The sequence below is a fragment of the Amblyomma mixtum genome, chromosome 4 (assembly GCF_055824585.1).
Source record: "Amblyomma mixtum isolate Tamu chromosome 4, ASM5582458v1, whole genome shotgun sequence".
Lineage (NCBI taxonomy): Eukaryota > Metazoa > Arthropoda > Arachnida > Ixodida > Ixodidae > Amblyomma > Amblyomma mixtum.
Genome location: NC_143015.1, coordinates 21,925,324 through 21,948,499, shown reverse-complemented (window position 1 = coordinate 21,948,499; position 23,176 = coordinate 21,925,324). Strand labels below are relative to the sequence as shown.

Here is a 23,176-nt window from a genome sequence, read left to right as displayed (position 1 = left end):
CATCCAAGAAGGCAATGTTTTTTTGCTGATAGTGGTATGGATAGACTGGTTACTCAGTTTTCAATCTCAACTTTTTTCATAGCAAAGGCCTCAGTTATCCGTCTTGTCCATTTATCTCCATATTTTCCCTATAGATCATTAGACATTCCTTGGACCTAGGTTTGCGCTTATGAAAACGGCACTGACGTGGAAAATGTCCCGAGCCCCATCCCTAACATTCTTGTTGTGCTCGCCTAAGTGTTCATCTAGGCAACGATCCGTTTGGCCTATGTAACTTGCTGCACGGAAGCGGTGTCTTGTACACGATGTTGTTTGTGCGGGGTACTAACGTGTTCTGGTTCCTAATCCAATACTGATGAGTATTGAGTATGAGTAGTATTGAGTATCCAATACTAATCCAATGGTGACCTTGCACATGCGAGACTCAGGAGCAGACACGCACTCGCACTTTTTGGCCAATCTTTCTGAGAACGATGCGACACCTTGTGGATATGCGGCGGCATCACCACCGTTTTGTTACCACCCTCGCGTTCAGCTGTACTCTTTAATGCGAAAGCATTTCTTGTCTCATGAGTGGCGTGTACAGGAACTGGTTTATGGTTTCTGGGGGTTCAACGTCCCAATGCGACTCAAGCTCTGAGGGACGCCGTAGTGAAGAGCTCCGGAAATTTCTTTCGACCACCTGAGGTTCTAGAAAGTTCGCTGACACCGTACAGTACACGAGCCTGTAGAATTTCGCCTCCGCGAAAATTCGACCGCCGCGGCCGGGACCAACCCTCGTCTTTCGGGTCAGCAGCCGACTTGCCATAACCACTGAGCCACCGCGGCGGCTGTGTACAGGACCTGTAGGCAGAGCGTGTCCTCAAGATTAACTAATATTTAGTTAAATAATTTATTACTTAATTGGATAGTTGATGAATAAATAATTAGGCTACCACGATGATTACTTAAATAGGCAATTAATTATTTGAATTAAGCCGTTAATAAGGTTAATTATCAATCAACTGATAAATTAATCCGCAGTTATTTATATTGGCATGTTAGCTAATTACCGCATTGAATGAATAAACAATTACATTCAATTACATTGAGTTACGTAACCCCAAATAATTATTCACCGGGTAATAAATTAAATTATTCCACATAATCATCGGCAAATTAATCGAATTGATGATTTACTTAATCACTACATTAGTTAATCCACAAAATCAACCAGTCAATGATTATCATCATCATAATCATTATCATCATCAGCCTGACTACACCCACTGCAGGGCAAATGCCTCTCCAATGTCTCCTGTCCTTTGCCAGTTGCGGCGCATGTATCCCCGAAAACTTCTCAATCTCATCGGCCCACCTAACTTCTGCCGTCCCCTGCTACGTTTGCCTTCTATCCGAATCGACTCGTTACCCTTAGGTACCAGCGGTTATCTTGCCTTCGCATTGCATGCCCTGCCCAAGCCCATTTCTTCCTCTTGATTTCAACTAGGATATCATTAACCCGCGTTTGTTCCCTCTCCCACTCCGCCCTCTTCCGATCTCTTAACGTTACACCTATCATTTTTCCTTACATAGCTCGCTGCGTTGTCCTTAACTTAAGCTGAACCCTCTTTGTTAGCCTCCACGTTTCTGCCCCATAGGTGAGTACCGGTAGGATGCAGCTGTTGTTTACTTTTCTCTTCAGGAATATTGGTAAACTACCATTCATGATCTGAGAGAACCTGGCATATGCACTCCATCCCATTCTTATTCTTCTAGTTATTTCCCTCTCTTGATCCGGATCTGCGGTTACTACCTGCCCTAAATAGACATATTCTCCTACTTCCAGCACCTGGCTACCAACTGCGAACTGCTGTTCCCTTGCTAGGTTGTTGAATATTACTTTGGTTTTCTGCATGTTAATTTTTAGCCCCACCGTTCTGCTCTGCCTGTCTAACTCGTTGATCTCGCCTATGCCATTCACTGCCTGTTTACAGGAGGTATTCCGGGGCCTGAAATGGGAACAGTTGGGGATAAAAATTAATGGAGAATGCCGGAGTAATTTGCGACTCGCTGATGGCATTGCCTTGCTAAGCCACTCAGGAATCAACGATTAAATAAATGTTTAGTTATCATAAAAATATATTTGTCATCAAAAAGAATAATTATATTAGTAAATAAATAATTCGACGATGGAATTGATTAGTTGAGTTGGTCATTCTTCACACGTTAATCGTAAATTAAACTTGTTAAAGTGGAAAGACGGGCTAGTTGGTCTTGGTAAGTAAAATGCATCTTTTCAGCGCAAAGAACACGACGAACAAGGGTGATGCACGCATGATGAACGCTGTCTTGGACTGTGCATTTTTCAGCGAAATGCATCTTTTCAGCGCAAAAGCACAGAACGAAGAAAAGAAATACGCCCATGATGAACGCTGACTTCAAAAGATGGTTCATTGGCACGAAAAAAAATACATAAACGACAAGGTTTCGCACTTCCGATCGCAAGCGCATGCCCAGCACATTCACATCCGCGTCACAATATACCTGTATATGTCTTTGTTCGTGGCAATGAACCATCAGTTGAAGTCAGCGTTCGTCGTGCGTGTATTTCTTTTCTTCGTCCTGTTTTTTTGCTCTGAAGAAACGCATTCTTAGGAAATTAAACGAATTGCTGATTTCATTGTTTATAGATTTAAACGAATCAATCATTAAATTCAATGCATTAATGCCATACTCAATTAATTAATTGCATGATAAAATTAATTCAAATTCATTAGCGAATCACGCACATTCATCGCTACTTAATCGAACTGAAGAATTATTAATTCATCCATTCTGCCTTCCTTAATTTATCAACAAATTGATTATTAAATATTTAGTACTTTTTAGAGCTTACCAGAGGCTCTAGCAACCGGACCCACGTCTTCGGATGTGGTAGAATCGACGTTAGAGCGTAAACACGACTTAGGAACGGCATAGGCATAAAGAAACGAACACGCAGCAACATAATCGGCAGTTTGTGTCCTTGCCCCTCTTGTGCAGGCCCCCATGCAGCCGCGACTACTATGTGCTTCGCTTGTATTCTGCCTTTACCCTGTTTTCTGATGCTATGGAACCTGACGGGCATGTTTATGCAGCACAAAAATAGGCCAGGATGAGAGCGACGGTATATGTTGTTTTCTTGCCCACGTCTTCGGCTATTCTTCGCTTTCGTCTACTATTACACATCGACTTCCTTTCCGAGCAGTCCTTGATTTCACTTCCTGCGCCGTTAGGTTCGCCAGCAGCGCCGCATGTGTTCTCACTCACTCGTAACAAACACAGACCGTGACACCTCGGTATGGAAACGATAAGTATTTAATCAGCAGCCCCAAAGCATATGGGTCTTGGTGCCTTTATTGCCTTCAAAAATCTAGCTTATTTTATCCGCAAATTATGTTTTCAGTTCCCATGTCCATTGCTCCGCTGATGCCATCGTCGCCGAACCCAGCCGCCCATTGGGCTCGCAGTCGCTGACAGTCCAACATTAGGCGTTCCTTCACTGTTTCCAGGTTAACACCGATTACTTGAAGAGTTTTTGATCTTTGGACGGAGGTTGCCCCGAACCACTGACGAATGCCGTGTCATCTGCAAACACTGCGAGTTTCAGGCATCTCAATCGCTGAGGTTGCCTGCCCCGTACATCGACCGCTGTACATAGAAAACCAAAGGCGCTCACCTGATTCCGAACAGTCGTTTCGCGACGTTCCCGTTTCCAGCTCAGATCAGGAGAAACTAGCTTTACCGGGCCGCTGATTGTGATGTTAGGTTTACCTGATGTTGCCTACTATTTATTTTATTATTTCATGCAGACTTCCATTTAATCCCCAGTTTAGACCGCACTAACTTCATGTGTCTTGGGACATGTTTATTTCCTTATTTTCCTTGTTACGAGCACACGCACAGACTCCTCTCAGAGTCGCTACCAGCGTTTCCGTCGCAGCTCGCGGAACACACCAGAATGCTGTGCTATGTGTGATGGCTCTTGTTACACTGTATATTTCATCACCATGTAACGGTGTGACTGCTTATCTAGAGTGTAGTGAGTTGGGCATGCTGAGGGAATCCGGCAAGGTAATACTGCGCCCGATGCTCTTGCAGATTTTCTTGGTGACACTGTTAAGTGTGAAAGCGATTCCTAACGACGGGGTAGCGTCACTCGTCTGATTCCAGTTGGTGTTGTCTTGAGAGCTCAGAAAGATGGAGAGCCCCGCGACCTTATTCGTTTGCTCAGGACATGCTGCAGTATCGGAAGACTCAGCAAGTGGGAAAATCGAAATACAGGTTACAACGCATTATTACAACGCCTCAGTGCTTTGGAAAACCTACTTGAAGCATGCACTTGATTCAAGAGAAGCAGACACAAAAAATGCTTAGTAGAAGAATTCACTTTAGCAAGCCTTCCATTTCCTTGTCATTTAAGGAAGTTTCATCTTTTGGAAGACCACGTGCCGGCCTTTTTCGTATTGTGTAACGATGAGGTCGACCAAATGTATTACATGTATTCCTTCACTTAGTAAAGTTGTTAGTCTGCGTTTGTGCGTTTGTTCACGTCTTTGCCTCTTCGCCGTCCGCCTCTCGTTAGCGCAGCCCTTCGCAACTAAAAATGGCATGCCACAGGGACTCACCAAGCGCAGAAAAAGAATACATTCAACAAGAGAAAACTGTTATAAATTTATACCTTACTAGAACAACTTTAAGATCTTCAAAAAGAATCACTTGCTTAGAGTTCTTCCAACATGTTTGACCATGTGCGTGAGTTACTTTTCCCGCATTATCTATGCGCGAGAAAAGAATGAGGCGATCGTTGAAACATCACTTCCACGCCGCCACAGATCACCTCAAGAGCAGAGGAAACAGGGCACGCGGAGCCGTCACATGTGAGCCAGCATTGCCGGAGGAATGAGTGCAAGCCGTTAGCACATTTTTAAATCTGGTATCATGCGCGTCAGTGAACTGTCTACAGGAGAGCGACATTGGGCTTCGTCTAGCTGGCGCAATGTCATACTGAACAAAGTTTGAGCGTGTATCCTGTGTGTGCCGTCTTCGTCCCATTAGTGCAGCGAACCACAAACGCCACCTCGCCCAGCATTCCGATCTTCTTAGCGTTCTTATCTGGACATTTTAGCATTTTGTGGTCGCTGCACCTCACCTTGCCCATCACGTCTACATTCTGCACTCTGCGGGGTGGGCGTGCAATATCAAGTCTTTCTGATTTTAGTAATCTTGCTTGGCTTCTTTAGTGCCCACTGGAAGGATGATTATAGATTATTGGTTTATATTAATTTCACTCACAGTTTTCCTCTGCTATTCATGAAAATGCAAGAGGATGCTGAACTTGGAGCACCATCACTATCAGCCTGACTACGCCTACTGCAGGGCAAATACATCGCCTATGTCTTTCCAATTAACTCTGTCCTTCGCCAGTGGCGGCCACCGTATCCCCGCAATCTTCTTGATCCGCCCACCTAACTTTCTGCCGGCCCCTGCTACCTTCTTTTGGCATCCATTTTGTTCATAGAAGGTTGTGGCCAAGTACTAGGCCAGGGTGGCCAAATCCTGTTCTGGTGAGGAAGTGCGTTGTCGGTTCTGGTCACCGAAATCAGGCCGCACTCCAGGCCTGGTTATGCAATTCCATCGAAATGCGGAGTTTTTGTTGTTTTTTTAAACCCGGTGCAGAATTGCGTGGCACCGGCATTCGATCCCCGGTCCTCTTGCACGCGATGCGGATGCTCCTGAATGTAGGCTATGTATGGCTCTGAAGAAGTTTGGGCGCGCGACGCGAGAGCCTTCTTGGCGGCGATTTGGCGGGCGATGGGTTTCCCGAAGAGGTCGGGGAGCTTCGGCTTACAGATGTCCCATGAGGTCATGTCATGACCCACACTCTCGCGGTGCCGGTCAGGTAAAACATCACATTAGCGAGCATCATGTCGCATCCCACCTGTTGTGCGTGCTGACGCGTTCGTAAAGGACCAGCCAGTCGTCCACCTTAACGTCGTCGGTCCCGCAGAACGTGCCCGGTTCGCGGTGGTGGCCACGACGACGGCTGGCGTTGCTGGCGGAGAGGGAGACGGAGCGGATTCGGTAGACATGGCGGCGAGACGGCGGCGGAGAGCCAGATTGGAGTCGGGGATCGAATCCGGCAACGCCCACCAAATGTTACGCTAATCTCCTAGGCAAAGGGTCGACAGCTTGCGACGTCATTGCTGTTGTTAGCCTTTGAACTGATGGCACATACCCACACTGGCGGATCGGCCAAGAATCGGGGGCAAAGGTTGTTATTCACCTGTACATACTAAAAAAAAAGCACCCGGGATAGCAGCACCGGGGGAGTCTAACACAAGGAGGGCAGGGAGTGAAAAGCTTGGGCGAGTTGCACTGCACACAAGCGCACACTTCAGCGTCATCTTCGCTTTCCAAAAACAGTTTGTCGTCCTCCTAGCGTCCGTAGCAATATATAAAAACAAACTGAGTACAATCAAGACAAATACGGTACAATCAAATGAAAACAGTTACGAAGAATACAATAAAGTACGGAGGAGTGCGGGGAAGTTTCTCGGGGAAGTACGGGAGTTTCTCAACTACCACAAACTAAGGATGTGAGAAGAAAATTAGATCATTTTTAATGTATACAAAGCGAGACGGTAACAGATCTTTAAATACCCGCCGTGGTGGCTCAGTGGTTACGGCACTCGGCTGCTGACCCGAAAGACGCGGGTTTGATCCCGGCCGCGGCGGCCGAATTTCGATGGAGGTGAAATTCTAGGGGCCTGTGTACTGTGCGATGTCAGTGCCCGTTAAAAAACCCCAGGTGGTCGAAATTTCCGGAGCCCTTCACTACGGCGTCCCTCATAGCCTGAGTCGCTTTGGGACGTTAAACCCTGAAAAACCAAAGATCCTGAAATCTGACAGGATTACGTTCCATGACAGTAGAGTCTGGCAATTCAAGCCTTTCATGCCGAAGTTCACCGTTACGCCCAAGAAAACAGCCCCAGAACTGGTCGCAATGGTTCGCCATGCCTCCCGTTTTGCTGCCGGCTAGGAAAAAGATGCATTTCCGAGGGAATGGACGCTGTGCAGCGGTATGAGCAGACCAAATGCAATATTCCTACTAGCCGCACTGTCTCCTATTTAAGAGAGAACTCGCTTTGTTTTTTTTACGTTAGCGCCCTTCTTGTGTGTCTCCCTGTGTCCCTGTCTTTTTAGCGCTATGCGCTATGTGTCAACTCGCCCAAGCTTCCACTCTGGCAAATTCATTCCGTTGCCGCATTGCTGCAGGTCAAAATGATTTAACACAAGTAGGCGTTGATCCATGTAGGCGCTGCACACTTAAGCTATTCAACAGACGACGTGATGAATGTGCTGGCGAGTGAAGCATGGCTTGGAGCAAATGTGCTTGGTTTGGTTTATAGGGTTTAAAGTCCCAAAGCAACTAAGGCTATGAGAGACGCCGTAGTGGAAGGCTCCGGAAATTTCGACCACCTGGGGTTCTTTAACGTGCACTGACATCGCACAGTACACGGGCCTCTAGAATTTCTCCTCCAGAGAAATTCAACCGCGGCGGCCGGGATCGAACCCACGTCTTTCGGGTCAGCAGCCGAGCACCATAACCACTGAGCCATCGTGGTGGCTTGGCGCAGATGTGTGCATTGACAAAATATCTTCTGGAAGAGGCATAGACGTGATATTTTATGGCGAAAGACCGATGAGGGAAGGTCGAGTGATGATTTTATACTGGTGATACTGATTTTCTAGTCGTACTTTGAAGATATAAAGCGAGCGGCACGGTTCTGAACGGATTGTAAAGAATTGATTAAGCAAGTCTGATGTGGACAACACCAAATTGCGCGTGCGTATTCAAGTTTTGACTGTACGAAAGTTTCGTATGCCATTTAACGGACGGAAGAGGGGACAACAATAACGTTGTTCTAATAAAGCCTATTGTTTTAGAGCTCTCAATGACCAATTTCATGATATGTTCAAACCAATTTAAGTTATTTGAGATTAACCCACCGAGGTAACGATACGTCAGTACCTGTGAAATATTGACAGAGTTCAAACAGTACACGTGGGTGACGTTAGAGCGTTCGCGCGAAACTTGCAAAAACTTGCATTCAGAAATATTAAGCTACATCCGCCACCTATTACACCAGTTATCTAACAAAATTACGTCATCCCGAAGCATGATCCGGTCGGTTCAAGGTGAAATTCGGCGCTAGAGTACACAGTCATCTGCAAAGAGACGTATAGGCGATGAGATACCAATGAGGAGGTCGTTGATATAGATGAGAAAAAGAAGCGGGCCAAGAACTCAGCCTTGTGCAACGCCAGATAATACATTTATTGAGACTGAAGGACGCCCTCCTATAACTATGCACTGAAACCGGGCTGTGAGGAAGCATTTAATCCAAGATAAAATGAATGGGTCCAGGCTGAGAGAAGAAAGATTGCAGAAGAGTCGCCAATGCGGAACACGATCAAACGCCTTTGAAAAGTCTGAGAAAATGACATCAGTTTGAAACAATGAATCCAGGTATAAATGAATATCAGTGGTCGATTCCAGAAGCTACGATTCGCAAGAAAGACCAGAGCGGAAACCGTGTTGATTAGCGAATAAAAATGCGTTGTTGTAAATGTGTAGGGCGACTTGAAAATAAATGATGTGTTCCATTAGTTTGCAGGCAATGCAAGTCGAGGATATTGGGCGATAATTTGAGGGATGAACAGGTTACCACTTTTAAGTACCGGAACTACTTTGCTCACCTTTCAGTCGTCCGGTAGAGCGCTTTCAATGAGAAACTGGGTGAATATTATCTTCAAAATAGGGCTGCCTGGGACTTTGGTTCCTTTAAGGACCTTGGTAGAAATGCTATTTGGGCCTGGGCTATTTGAAAATTTCAGCAGTGGGGAATTTTTGCTCATTATGTGGAGAAGATTGTGGTGGAAGAACATCTTTTTGGAGTGCTTAAGTAGGCTTGTATAGTCTTTTAGACTCGTGAAATACTTTTCCCACCTGAGGGCTGAGTTGGATTGCTCAGCAATTGGAAAAAGGTGTTTTAAAGCGAAAGCCATTAATGCCTCATACTGTCGTTAGCAGACGCGTCGGCAGCCGTGTCGGAAGATTCGTCCGCCTTTCGGCGTCACTGCTTAAAAGGCTCAAGGTTCCAGCATTAATAAAGGCGCATCTAGTGAATGCATGGGCTTCATAAATAAAATAAAAGAAGTAAAGTCAAGAAAAGGAAAATAAAAAATAAAAATAAAAAAATAAACAAATGTAAAAACAAAATAAAATAAGATGTGAAAATAAAAATAAAAAGAATAAAATTAGGAAAAGGAGTAAAACAAATAAATAAAAAACAAAACATGAAAAATAAAAAAGTCAATAAAAGCAAACAGTGGCCAGGAAACGCTTTCGCCTTGCAGCACTTTAGAGGGCCAAAGTGCCCCCTGAATTTTTTTTACTTACGTGAAAGCTTCTTTTGGGTTCTACTGAACAATGGTTTGCCTGCATCGCCATGAATGGAAATGATTGGGACATGGGTTTTAATTACTGCAAACAGTTTTTGCTTGAATAACAACCTATTTTGGTTGACAGTTCTGGAAAGAGCTAGCTGTTGAAAATAGTGGAAGAAAATGTCGAGTTCAATGTTAATAAAAGGAAAATTTGCCCTCTTATAATCACGGATAACTTTAGTGGAAGGGTAGCGGAGTGGCTTCGGCACTTTTGCATTAATTAACATAAGGTTGTGATCGCTGGGACCGTTTGTACAAGACATAAAGCCTCTTTAAATGAACTCGATAGAGTCGAGTGGAATTTGCTTGCCGGGTAAATAACCTGTTGTGGGGCTCATGTAAAGGCTGTCCGGTCGAGTAAAATAAGCGGCAGAGCTAGTAGAGTTAACTCGTCTGCAGGGGTTAGGTTAATTCGCTTTACCCGCCTTTCTAAAAACCTCGATGCTAGGCGTCGCTGCGATACTTACGCGCTTGAACGGAGCTCATGTAGACGCCAAGTGGGGCGAATCAGGGGCGAGTCACCTAACCCGACGCTGACTAGACCTGGTCCTGTCGGGTTCATGTAAGCAGTGCTATTGAATGAATCATTTCTGGATTTGAAACAAAACCCAGGCCAAGCGTGTTGCTGAACCTAGTTGGCATATCGACTGTCCTAGCGAGGTTAAACAACAGTGCAAGACCGATGAATTCTTTTGACTGACGAGAAGTGGCAGTTAAACTATCTCAAACTATGTCTGGGTAATTGAAATCGCCACAAAGTATGGAATTTGCTCTAGGAAAGCGGCTGTTTAAGTTGAGAAGTACGGAGTAGAGTTCATTGATGAAAGATAGATCACAATCGGGTGCTCGATAGCAAGCGATGAGTATGATAGAACTTCCAGCTGAGAATTTCATGATGACTTTTAATATCAATAATAAATGAAGGCAGGTCTGGCGCCCCACCCTGTCACTTGTGTGTACTGTGAATGAAACATTATTCAGCAGCTCTTCGAATAAGATATTAGGGGTTAGCCATGTCTCCGTAAAAATGGCAATATCCCTAAGCTTATCTTCGATGCTTTCCCTTTTGATTAAGTAGCTACAGATGTTTGTGACGACAGATGTGGCGCAGGTGCTGTGACGGGGCGCTGTACGCGCTGAAACGATGAAAACTGAGGAGGCCTTGAACTATTCGGTGAACGCTACAATTTCAACTCGTGAACAGAATCTGACTTGGCATTGTAGGTGTACTGCATTTTCCTATGACCAACTTATGAAAGCGTATCTTAAAAAGTAAGTTGCTATCAAGACCATAAGAGTATAGCTGTGCATACGCGCCCTGAATAATCTTCCTGAATTCAAAATGCGGTTTCCTTTCGCTTAAATCCAGAGGAAAGAATGTTTGACTTGTTTTTAAAGCAGGATAGTTTAATAATAATGGGATGTTTTCTATCTTCACGGAAGCGGTCAAGTCGGTGAGCGCGCTCAGTGTCAGAGCTCTGAATAGGTGCACAACGTATACTAGTGGGCGAGCTGGTCAGACATGGTTCTTGTAAACCAGCGCAGGCTCGAAGGCAAACAGCGCTGTGCCTTGTCCCTGCCTTGTTTGGCTTCGAGCCATTGCGCTGGTTTACACGAATGGTGTCTGAGTAGGTACTTCAAGGTGCTCAGCGCAGAAAGATCAGTCTTGTGTATATAATGCTATATTTTCCGAATAAATCTTCAGTTGCGAGTAAGCTCTTTTGTTGTACTGTCGTCTGTGCCGTCTTCGTTTTTTTTTGCGCTCTCTAACCATGAACTGTCAAGTACCCTGGTCATTTGGTTGATTGAAGTCTAAGGTTGCCCTGACTCTATTAGAAATTGGCGTATTAAATGGGTTCACGGACAGTAAAGTGATCGGCCTGTAATCTGATGGATTCAGATGACGTTAGCGTTCTTCCGAGCTTTTCCTAATGACAGATTTGTGTAGAAAGCTTGGCTACATTATCCATCTTATAAATATTGATAATGACATTGCCCTCTTTGTTTCTTAACAAATACAACTGGTTTTGTGCCTATGCCTAGTTTCCTCATCATGGCTTTCAGGCAATACCTCCGTCTTTTAGAGCTTGCTCGATCCTTTCCGTATTAAACTTTCTACACTGAATTTATTTATTAGCTTTCACAGCTCTGTCAGTTCGAATCTGTCTGTGGGGCCGCAGCGGAGGCTCAGTGGATAAGGTGCTCATCTGCTGACCCAAAAGACGCAGGTTCGATCCCGGCCGTGGCGGCTGAACTTCGATGGAGGCGAATTTCTAGAGGCCCATGCACTGTGCGATGTCAGTGCAAGTTAAGGAACCCCAGATGGTCGAAATAACCATATTTTCGGAATTGTTCATCTGCTTTTCATTCTTAGGTCGCTGAAAATCATCACACCCGCCACCGCCACAGCACGTGGCTGCTTTGAACATCGGTGGGGCTTGTGAGACCATGGTTGCTCTTCCCGATCGAACCTCTCGCGACTAGTCATTATTTGAATTGCCACCAGCCGATCCGATGGCAGGCTGTGATGACGTCACAGGGCCCCGATACCAATATGTGGGGCGGGTGGGCCTCCTGATTCTCCGGGCGTTTTTTCCTCACGCCGCAGACGACTACGACGCCCGGCTAAAAATGTTTAAAAAAAGCTGTAAAATTTCTTTGCAGTCCAGCACTGGATATCCAAGCGGGATATTGTTTATTCCTCGAGGGTCTCGTGCTGAGATATTACATGGCGAAGTGGGCATTATGTGGCAAAAAAAATTACGAGGAACTTTAGCGGCTAAAGTGGTGAAAGGCGAAAGCCTGAGTGCTGCATTCTGCTACGCGATTCTTCACTGCACATTTTGTTGGTGCATTAATTAACTGCCAATTAATGACGCTTAAGCTTCGCCTTTAGGAGTGGACCGCGACAGCGTGTTGTAGCGCTGCCACGGAGTCCAAGGAACGCCACCACCCGTTCGGCGCGATGCGTTGCCCTTTGAACGCAACGCTTTTCGAGGAAAGGAAATGGGGCTGTAATTCTCCGTGATCTCGGTGGACACCTGAGCCGCACCGTACAGGAAGGGAAGAAGTGTGAGTGCAAGAGGAAAGAGTGGCCGTAATGAAGAAAATGAAAATTGTATTTGAGGACAGGAAATTACGCAGTAACTGTCTCACATATCTCAGTAGACACTAGTCGAAAATTGTAATTGAGGAAAGGAAGTTGCGCAGTAACTGCTTCACATATTTCGGTGGACACCCGTCAAACTTCGCGCGCGGTGACGTCACGACAATTTGGACCAATCTGAAACTCGGACAAATACGCCTTGCTCGTCGGTAAATTGGTTTTTGAGGAAAGGAAATGTATCTGTCTCTCACATCTCGGTGGACACGTAAACCTCGCCGTAACGGAAAGGGAGGAAAATGGGAGTGAACGAAGGCACCCTTGTTCATTCCAAACCATCGAGCAGGCATGGCGGAGTGGTAGCGTGCTCGACTCGCACTCCGGAGACCGGGGTTCGATTCCCAAGCTCGGCCAATTTCCTACTCGGTTTTATTAAGGCGAGAGCCTTTAATGCCTCATCGTTGTAAGCAGCAGTTGTCGACAGAAAATGCCACGGTTTTCAATTGGTCGAAACGGGGCCAATTGTACTTTGCCTAGTAACCATGCAATCAATTGAAGGGATCGTATAGTGATGCTTTAAGTAAGTGGGACTGAGCTTAGTTAATTGCTTAATTACCCAAATAGTCTAAATAAAGAATAAAACCGAGTAGGAAATTCGTCGAGCTCGGGAATCGAACCCCGGTCTTCGGCGTGCTAGACGAGCATGCTATCCACTCCGCCATGCCAGCTCGATGGTTTGGAATGAACAAAGGCGCGTCTAGTGAATACGGTGTCTTCGCTCACTCCCATCCTCCTCCCTTTCTTTCCGGAGAGGTTTAGGTGTCCACCGAGATATGAGAGACAGACACATTTCCTTTCCTCAAAAAGACGAGCGAGGCGTAGAACCGAATGGGAAATGGCGTTCTATGGACTTCCCTGGCACCGTTGCAAGATGCTGTCGGGTTCCACTCTTAGAGGCAAAGCAATCTTAACCACACATCAGTGAGCACACTTTAGGTAAAAAAAGTGCCCCCCTGAATTTTGACGGGTGTTCACCGAGATATGTGAGACAGTTACTGCGTAATTTCCTTTCCTCAAATACAATTTTCATTTTCTTCATTACGGGCCCTCTTTGTCTCCATTCACTCCCACTTCCTCCCTTCCTCTACGGTGCGGTTCAGGTGTCCACCGAGATGATAGAGAATTACTGCGCCATTTCCTTTCCTCAAAAAGCGTTGCGTTCAAAGAGCAAGGCATCGCGCCGAACGGGTGGTGGCGTTCCGTGGACTCCCTGGCAGCGCTACAACACGCTCTCGCGTTCCACTCGTAAATGCGAAGCTTAAGCGTCATTAATTAGCCGTTGATTAGAATTCAGGCATTAATCAGTAATTAACCATTAATAACTGATTTGTCATATCACTTGGTAATTAGTACTCAATTATATGCGACGCCACCAGTACCACAGAAGCAGCGAAAGTGGTTCGGAAAACGCTTTCGCCTCTACGCACTTTAGACAGTCAAAGTGCCCCCTGAATTTTTATTTATCTGGTATGACTAGAAAGGTCAATTTGCCTAATTGGTTAATTAAGCAATTAACTAAACTAAGTCTTACTTAATTAAAGCACCACTAATGCGATCCCTTTAATTGGTTGCATGGTTAGTAGCCAAAGTACAATTGGCCCCGTTTGAAATTCGCGCACTGTGACGACACGACCGTTTCGACTAATTGTAAAGCGTGACATTTCTGTCGACAGCTCCTGCTTACAACGATGAGGCATTAAAGGCTTCCGCCTTAAAAAAAATGAGTAAATATCATGGTGAACTGTTATCGATGAGCCCCTTGAATATTACTGGGTCGTTGATGGTGGCAACTTCGGTGCGTAGGCCATTCCAGTCTCTTGGTGTCCGCAGGAAGAGTGACTTTTGAAAAGTTGTAGTATTGGGTTGTGTGGTGTCAGTGTAATTAAAAGGCGCCAACAACCAAAGGCACACAAGAGAAAAGAACGGGACAGAACGCCTACTCTTCCCTCGTGTGTTTTTGTGTGTGTGTGGTTTTTGGCGCCTTTAAATTACGACGATCAATTACCAACTAGCCCGACAAGAAGATCTCTCGTGTGGGATATTCTGCATTACACTGGCTGGAGCGGACGACGCGGTCGGCTCTCTTTGTCTTCTGGTTATCAGCAGGCAAACAATTATGAGGATATCGAACGTATAGGTTTATATCCAACTGCAATTTCGCCGGCCGTTCAATACAGTGAACCGTGCGCTGTACCCCTGCAAGTGGCAATTCTCCTAAAGGCGGTCTTCGAGCATTTTCCGCGCGCGGGTACGGGTCTGCTGCAAGGTCTCGGGCAACTGCTGGTAGCTCTGAAACCACGCGACGGGGCGACCGTGGTATGCGCTTGAGAATGGCCTTCGGCCTCTTGTACTCAGTTCCCACGTAACTTAGCTTCATGCGGTGAAGCAAACGAAAATAACGCCTAGCTTCGGCCCTCGCGTGGCGTCCTTCGGTGCCGAAGACGCTGCGAAGCCATCGTCATCTTTAAGCTGACCATGCCCACTGCGTAACAGAGGTCTATCATCATCATCACCATCAGCCTTACTACGCCTAACTGCAGGGCACAGGCCTCTCCCAAGTCTCTTCAATTAACCCTGTCTTTCGCCAGTTGCGGCCACCGTATCCCCGCAAATTTCTTAATCTCATCCGCCCACCTAACTCTCTGTCGCCCCCCGCTACGCTTGCCTCCTCTTTCGGTGCAGACCGTTATCGATAGTCTGTTATATAGCCTTCGCACTATTGCCCTGCCCAAGCCCCATTTTTATGCGAAGCATATTACAATAGGTAACCCAAGCCCTTCGTGACGGTTACACGCCGTGCACACCACGTGACACAACGACGTCACGACAGATGAGAGACGGGGCTCCAACTCGTGCCGTCGCTGCGGTTGCACGCCGTGCAGACCACGTGGTATGGTGACGTCACACCACGTGACACAATGACGTCACAACAGATGAGAGACGGGGCTCCAACTTGTGCCGTCGCTGCGGTTGCACGCCGTGTGAATCACGTGGTATGGTGACGTCACACTCCCGCGCATTTCGAACGCGCGTTTAGTGCACTGCATGGGCTCGGGCTGGCCCGAAAGCCCGGGCCGGGCCGGGACATGATTTGTTTTACCGGGCCTGGGCCGGGCCCAGGCCTGAAGTTGCGGGCCCGGGCCAGGCTCGGGCTTAAAGCTGCGAACCAGAGCCGGGCTTTGGTCCGTACAGAAACTGCTGGTGTCCGACTATTCAATCACTATTGTAGAGCGAAGTACACAACTGCGGCATGGGAGCAGCGACATGGATGAGCTATTGGTCATAGTGCGCGCTGAGAAAAAAACTAAGCTTTATTAATTGGCTTATTTATTTCCTTATTTCCACGCCTCGGTGGCTTAGTGGTCAAGGCACTTGATTACTCAGCCGGGGAACCAGGGTTTTGCTCCTATAGCCTCGGCGGCCGCAATTCTATTTAGGCGGCAAGCATGAAAGCCATGTGCAGGGTCGTTCAAAAGTTCCCAGGCCACAGGGTCTGCTTTAGAGCGCTATAGTTGGGCAGCTACGACACCCCTGGAGCCGAAAATCTCTGTAGAGGATAGTAGAAGTACTATTCTCACCTCTGAGAACCTTGATGTCTTTGATGCTATCGTAAGTGCAGTATACGCCGCTTGAAAGCAGGCCCTGTCTCCTGGGAACTTTTGACCGACCCTGTACTTTCTAGTGTCATTGCTCGTTGAAGAAACCCAGGTGCTCGAAATGATCCGGAGCGCTCTGCTTCGGTGTCTCTCATAGCCTGACTCCCCGTGGGCCCCTAAGCCCCCAAAACTTAGCGTCTATTTTATAGCTATATTTTTCTCGTGTGAGTAATTCACAAACTAAAGCGGGATTGGTTTCCTTTTTGAACAGCGGACCGGAACGTCTCGTAAATGAAATAGCCACGAAAACTCGCGAGAGTTTCTAAATCTCATCTCATAACCACATCTATCCCCCCTAGCTTCTTCAGCCTGGTTGTCATGTAAGTTATCACGTGGTTCGAGCATTATCTTCTGCTCCTATACAGTAAGAGTAAAAATTGAACCGGTCTTAATTGGCCATTGATCGTTCGTCATCCAGAACATACCTATCCACTATCACAAATTCATTCGGGAAGAACATATTTGTTTAGGACCCTTATAGTCTTCAAACACACACCGTGAAATACTCAAGCCTATTAGCTTTTCATGTCTGCTGAAAGGCGACCAGTTCGGCTATGAGTTCAACCTGTGAGATCGCGTTCGCTAAAAAAATGTCATCTCACTGCTTGCTAGGCAGCTTTAATGTTTATACTTCGCGGGCGGCAAATCGTAACTGATTAAAATCATGGCGAATTGAATATAGTCTATTACGCGCGTGTGCAGCCCTTTTTATTTGGCTCACGGAACTTCCGAGTTTATCTTTGCGCACCGACACGAGATAACTGTCCGAAAGACGGGCCTGGTGAGCACTACTCTTAATCACTTCCTTCTGGTTATAAAGAAACATCTTTCTGCAAGCTGAACTGTGGTTTCAGAACCTTTTTCGGCCAGTTTCTTATCGGTCCAGTAGCAGTCTACTTGCTCAGAGTGAGCAGTACATCTCAAGCGTTACTGTGAAACGGGCAGGGCCCGGGCTGGCCTTCACTGCGGTATTCACGGGCCGGGCCGGGCTCTCTAGAGCGATGATTTAGCGGGCCTGGGCCGGGCCCGGGCTTGAAGCCGCGGGCCTGGGCCGGGCTCGGGTTTCATGTCTTGGGCCCGGGCCGCGCTTGGGCCTCAAATTGAGGCCCGTGCAGTGCTCTACGCGCGTTCACACTCGGTGTAGGTGAAACGCTCGCTCCACCGGGCAGGCGGACGCGGCTTCCGTGGCAATCCAGGCGCTCACCCAACGCGCGTCTCGGGGTTAGTCGGCGTTCCGCTGTAGCCATGCCGTTGTCTTCCCCCACGACGAAGGCTTCTAGTGGTTGTATTAAAATGACCAAGTATTCAACCAACGAAACCCATGTATTACCAAGCCTAGCCATCAATATGCTTCGCATCTGACTAGGCTTAACCTTAGCTAAGCCTCAGCCATTTTTTTCTTGATTTCGACTAGGATGTCATTAACCCGCGTTTGTTCTCTCACCCACTCCGCACGCTTCCTTTAAAATTACACCTATCTTTTTCCTTTTTCCGTAGCTCGCTGCGTTGTCCTTAACTTATGTTAGGCCCTTTTCGTTATCCTCCACGTTTCAGCCCCATAGGCGCAAGACAGCTGTTGTACAAGGTGTTTCAACTAAGACTTTACACAGTTCTTTAAAACAGGTATTTTGAGTCAGAAGAACGCTTTTTTTTTTTTGCCATAGCATTGTCAGCGGTGTAGTATATCAGAATATAGCTAATACGAGCTAACTAGCAGCCTGGTTACCTAGAGTGAATAGTTCAATTTTTAATTATTACCGTTAGCCTCCTTAATTATCAAAAGGCGTGTAGCATAGCGTAATTAATATCCATATAACTTTCTAGAATTTCGAAAACGCGATTACGCTCAGGTTTGTGGAGCCACAAATTTTGGCTACATCGCGCCAAAATGCACGTACATGCGTTTTCGAGAAGCTTACAGGCAAAGCAACCTCTCCGGTGCACGTAATTCGTCGAAAGAGCCAAAATTTATTCGACCTCAGCGCCGAGGGTTACCGCATTTTCGAAACTCTAAAACCTGATATGGATACGGCTAACGGTGGCTACATTCAACTGAATAATTAAGGAACCTAAAAGATAGTTAGGACGATAACTATTCGCTACAATTTAGCCAGCCTGCTAGTTAGCACGTCTCAGCTGTATTCGAATGTCGTACTATACCGCAGGCAATGCTATGCCGGAAAAAGCGAGCTTCAAACCGAAGAAGTCTATTTTAAAAATTGCGTGAAGTCTTAGTCCCCGCATACTTTAATCCAGAGGGATATTGGTAAAGTGCCCATCATTAACTGATAGAACCTGCCAAGTGCGCTTCACGTGATTCTTAATCTAGTTATTTCACTCTTGTAGTCGAGATCTGCGGTCACTGCCTGCCATAGTGACCGCAGCACGCGAATTCCCTTACTGCTTCCAGCGCTTTGCCACGAATTGTAAACTCCTTCTTCAATTGTAAACTGCTGTTTCCTTCAAGACAGCTGACCATTGCTTTTGTTTTGTGCGCATTAATTTTTATAACCACCGTTCTACTCTGCCTGCCTAGGTTACTGAGCATGCTGAGTCACTAAGCAAGGTTACGTCATCAGCGAAGCGCAGAAAATTGCTTATGCTACATTCTTGAAGAGAAAAAAAAAATACTAATTTGTATCTTCCACGTGTCGTGCATTTCGTGGTGACGCACTTTGGCGGTTTCTATTTCCCCGCGTAACCGCAGCGGAGGCACGCGAAAGTTTTAATTTTTTTTGTACCTAATACCAGAGGCTGGCTAACGTTGACTTTGATTTTTGTCGACGGTGTCCTTAGTTTGTCTGTGTCCGACGTTCGAGGTTTACTGAGCTTCCAGACGTGCTCAAGGCACTGAAGGTGTAGTGTGCGCAACCACAACTCGGTGCTGACAAGAATTAAAGCGCGAAAAGACGGCACAAAGTAGTAGAAAAAACGACAGGACAGGCGTCTTTTAGCTCTTTAATTCTTGTCAGCTATGAACCAACATGCCCCAGAGAGTGTTTTACTGAAATACGACTCGGTGCCCCAACCGCTGGTTAGACACACGTTTTATGCGAGCAGACTGCGACTGAACGTTGAGCGAAGTTTTGAGGACTACCGCACTCCAGAGTGCTATTGAAAATTTTTGCTGTTCCCAGTGATGCTTGCACCAAAATGCAGTAGCTAAGTTTTCTTCAGCTTGTTTTCCTTACTTCACTAGTTTTGTTTATTCGAAATCTTCAATGAAATAATTTGACAGTTTGGGAAGTTTTTTATCAAAACAACTGGACCATAATGGGATAATTAGAGCACAGACAGCATACAGTACGAGCACTTATCCAAGGAGAGGGCTGAGTCGGACGGGTTGGTTCATGTTGAATGGTACGGCATAACAGCGCTGACGGACAGGACGGAAGAAGCGCATGTGTCTGTCTCGCCTTCTTCCGTCCCGTCCATCAGCGCTGTTTTGCCGCAGCATTCAACGAACATTTATGATCGTTGCCTCGTACAGTGCGCTGTCTGCCTGACCCATTGCAAGAGGCTTTGTTATCGACCCAGACGCACCTAGGTGGACAGTGACATGCGTGAAGCGCCACCATGAGACAAGCGTCCCCCCCCCCCACCAGAGTTAGTGCTGGTGGCAGCGTCATCTACAGTTACCAGTCGCTAGCTGATCGGACGTGGGCCGGCAAAACTCTGGTTCCTTATCGCTGCTCGACCCGGGCACGTGGTGACGTTTGGCTTCCCAGAAACCCCCGGCCAGCGCACTTTTCGGCGGGTGTCGCCCATATCGGCAGGAGGAGAGGGGGGCAGGCACCGCGGCGGGGCGTTGCTGCGTCGACCGGCTCGCCAGGTGAAGGCCGCGCGGTGTCGTCACGGCTGCGGAAACTCCCCCCTCGCTGCTGTCGAAACCGGCCTTGCCACTTATTTAAACAGCGGGCTCTTCTTCTTCGCCGGAGGTGCACGTGCTGCTGCCTTCGCTTTCCTTGTGCCGCGCAACGCGCACTTTCTCCTCTCGCCGGTCAAGCGCCCGCAGGCGCTTCTGCTGCTCTTTCTCGGGCGTCGCAAGTGTCTCCAGTAAGGTGGGTTGCCTTCTTGTTCACTTCGTGTGTTGGTTCCCACTCCGGAGAGCCGTCCTGACGGATCAGTGCGCGTCGTCCTTGCCAGAGAAAAGTTCGCTGTCGGACCTCTCTCCGCCCGACAGCAACGTGAGTGAAGATTTTAGACTATCTGCTTTCGTCCCTCCCATGCCAGAGTACAAATCACCTGGAATGTAGCAGGCCGTGTCTTATACCAAGGTCGTGAGTTCGCATTCCGCTGGCGACACTAAAATCCGGCTGCGATCAACGTGATTATTACAAAAATTCCCGTATGTTTTTCCCGGTTTTAGTGACGGTTGATTTCCGTGTAGAGCACCTTAATCCCTTGTGTGCTTAGTTGATGAAGGCGCTGCTCCGCGCGATGCAGTTTTGCCGTGTGGAACGACAGCTCCTCCGACGAGCAGCAGATACGTATCGGCGATCGAAGCCGTTTCATACACTCGTATGAGGTGTTTCTTTTCCATCTGCCGCGCCCTTCGACATCGTTTCGTGCCGGTTACGATGGTGTCTCGCGCGTCGGCCACGGAGTCTCTAAGCGCCGTACCGCGGGACATTTTATTTTAACTCGATGGCAGCGTTAAGACGGAATACTAAAACATGCTCGGAAGAAACGGGGGTTGGAACATCCGGATCATCCCAGTTATTCGGAACATCCCAGCAGAGGGTTCATTGCGCGTGTTCCCACACATGCGGCCGCTGTGCCCCGTGTACGGCGCTTACCGACTCGGCAGTGTAGGCTGGCGCGTTCATGTTAAAAAATTGGAAGGGAATAATTTTATGCTCATGAGGTATTGCTCCTGAGAGCATCTAAGCACACATCTTTCTGCCTGATCCTATTAAACCGCATGCTGCCACTCGCAAGCTCGTATTCCTCCTCCTGCCAATGATTTCAACTGCCCCGGTGCTCTTGGAGGCGTCAGGATTACTGCGGACTAGGTGCCCGACTACGCTTTTGCAAGTGCACTGTGCTCCAGAGCACAGGATCCCGAGCCGTATTGGGCACCCGAAAAAGGAAGGCACCCCCGAAGCATGTGCCCAGGATGCGTTCCCCGTTTTGGATTTGCCGATTCGAAAACGACCAGCGTAGTCTCGGCAACAGCATGTTGTCTCGCGTGCACAGTCTTCGGCTGCTGTCTTCGAGACTGCATTTCTGCTTTCATTTTCTTCAGCCTGAAAGCTCCGCTGTCGTAGCGTGATGGTTTAGCTGGTAGTCGGACTGGAATTTTCGTCCAGGGGTCATGCTCCATAGGCTGTTCTGCTCCATTCTGTCTTTTCGGGCGAGAGTGGACAAATGCCGAGAGGTGCGTTTCATGCGTCAAAAACAACTTCGGTGGCAGCGGCGGAAAATCGGCATCAGACGCCCCCACAAGCAGTAGCAAAAGATAAACCGGATTCAGTTGCCCCGTGTGCAGCTCGGCGTATTGCGCGCCAGGCGACCAGCATTCAACTGGGAATTTCAGTGACTCATACAGGATATTGCGAAATGGCGATACCGGATGGACTACTACTTACTTTTTCCGTGTCGAGAATATTTCGCACTCTGCCTGAAACGGAAGGCGCGTTCTAGTACCACACTGCGAGGCGTCGCTCCATTCCGCCGTTACGTCGCCACAGGCACGCACAAACGAAGCATGGCGTTAACTGGTCCTGGTTAACTGGTTAAGAGCGCAGAGTAGGGCGGTGCAGGCGTTTGTTGTCATATCTGAATTTTACGAACGCAATGGGCGGCGTTGCGCTTGGATGAGAACGGCTTCGCCACGTCGCCACATGCCCTGCTGTACACAGAGCGGAGCATGGCGCCCACAGCATCTTTTGCGATTAGAGTGGCGCAGAGGCTTTCAGTGGCTTGTCCACGGAGACAGGCAGAGTCGTCCCCCTGCAGTGATACACGCTTGAACAAATTTCAGTCTGGTTTCCAGTGTAGACCCCTCTGCCAAGAGAGATCCGTTTCGAATAGTTGACGTGGAGCCAAGTGCCGCGATCTCGTGCCAAGAAAGGCGTTATTTCTACCCCCTCTGATTTTACTGGCGGTTTTCTTTGTCATTTGTGCCACATTTTCGCAGCTCCTCGGTAAGGAATTTTTCAATGTTGCCTTATTTAGTGGCCTCAGCCGGGGGGATGCCATCCGGGCAACTTCACTGGATGCATGGTCGTCGATATTCGCTCTGGGTTTGCTCAAGGAAGAAATTTCGGGCTTGCGTGCGGTCATTTCAGACGATGACCCAAGCTGCCAGTCGTCAGTTTCGCCCGTCAACGCGGACATGACAGGCTTGGTGGCAGTATCCGTGATGTCATTGATAAGTCGGCCATGACGTCATTGCTTGGTCGAAACTGTTTCGGTTTATTGGTTGTTCGTCTTTTCAAATACTTGGACCCTTTATTTTGAACAGCTGTTTCTTGTACTGGAGAGGAGACTGACGAATTCGATGCGATTATCAACTGAAACTGTTAAAGCCCTGGAGTTCCCTCTGAGGGGAGTCCTGTCTGACTCGAAACTGTTGCCTGTTTGCCGACGGGCTTGCTTTTCGCGTTGGGCTGGACGCACGACAGCGCTTGCGTTCACGCGTTGGGGAGTCTTTGGAAACTTGGAAAAACAGTGACCTCGAACTACGACTGCAAAGAGGAACGAAGGCTTGCAACTATTTTACTCGAAAACGCTGACACATACAAGCTCGGCAACCAATCACTTATCGCGATTATCAGACAGACATTAGACACTTTTTGTCTCAGCAATGTTGGGACAT

General features: G+C 47.5%; 1 protein-coding gene across 8 annotated transcripts in view; it reads left to right on the top strand.

The window, feature by feature from the left end:
- Positions 1–23,176, top strand: part of LOC149345847 (phenoloxidase-activating factor 2-like) — a 115,356-nt gene that overhangs the window by 71,704 nt on the left and 20,476 nt on the right. For 2 of the 8 annotated variants that reach the window (XM_089586251.1, XM_089586247.1), the window contains exon 1: positions 20,400–20,540. The exons of 4 other annotated variants lie outside the window; for them this stretch is intronic. The gene's annotated coding sequence lies outside the window, so the exon portion shown is untranslated. Of the gene's footprint in view, positions 1–20,262; positions 20,541–23,176 lie in introns of those variants that run through there. 2 more of the 8 variants (XM_089586249.1, XM_089586253.1) reach the window with 2 other exon arrangements.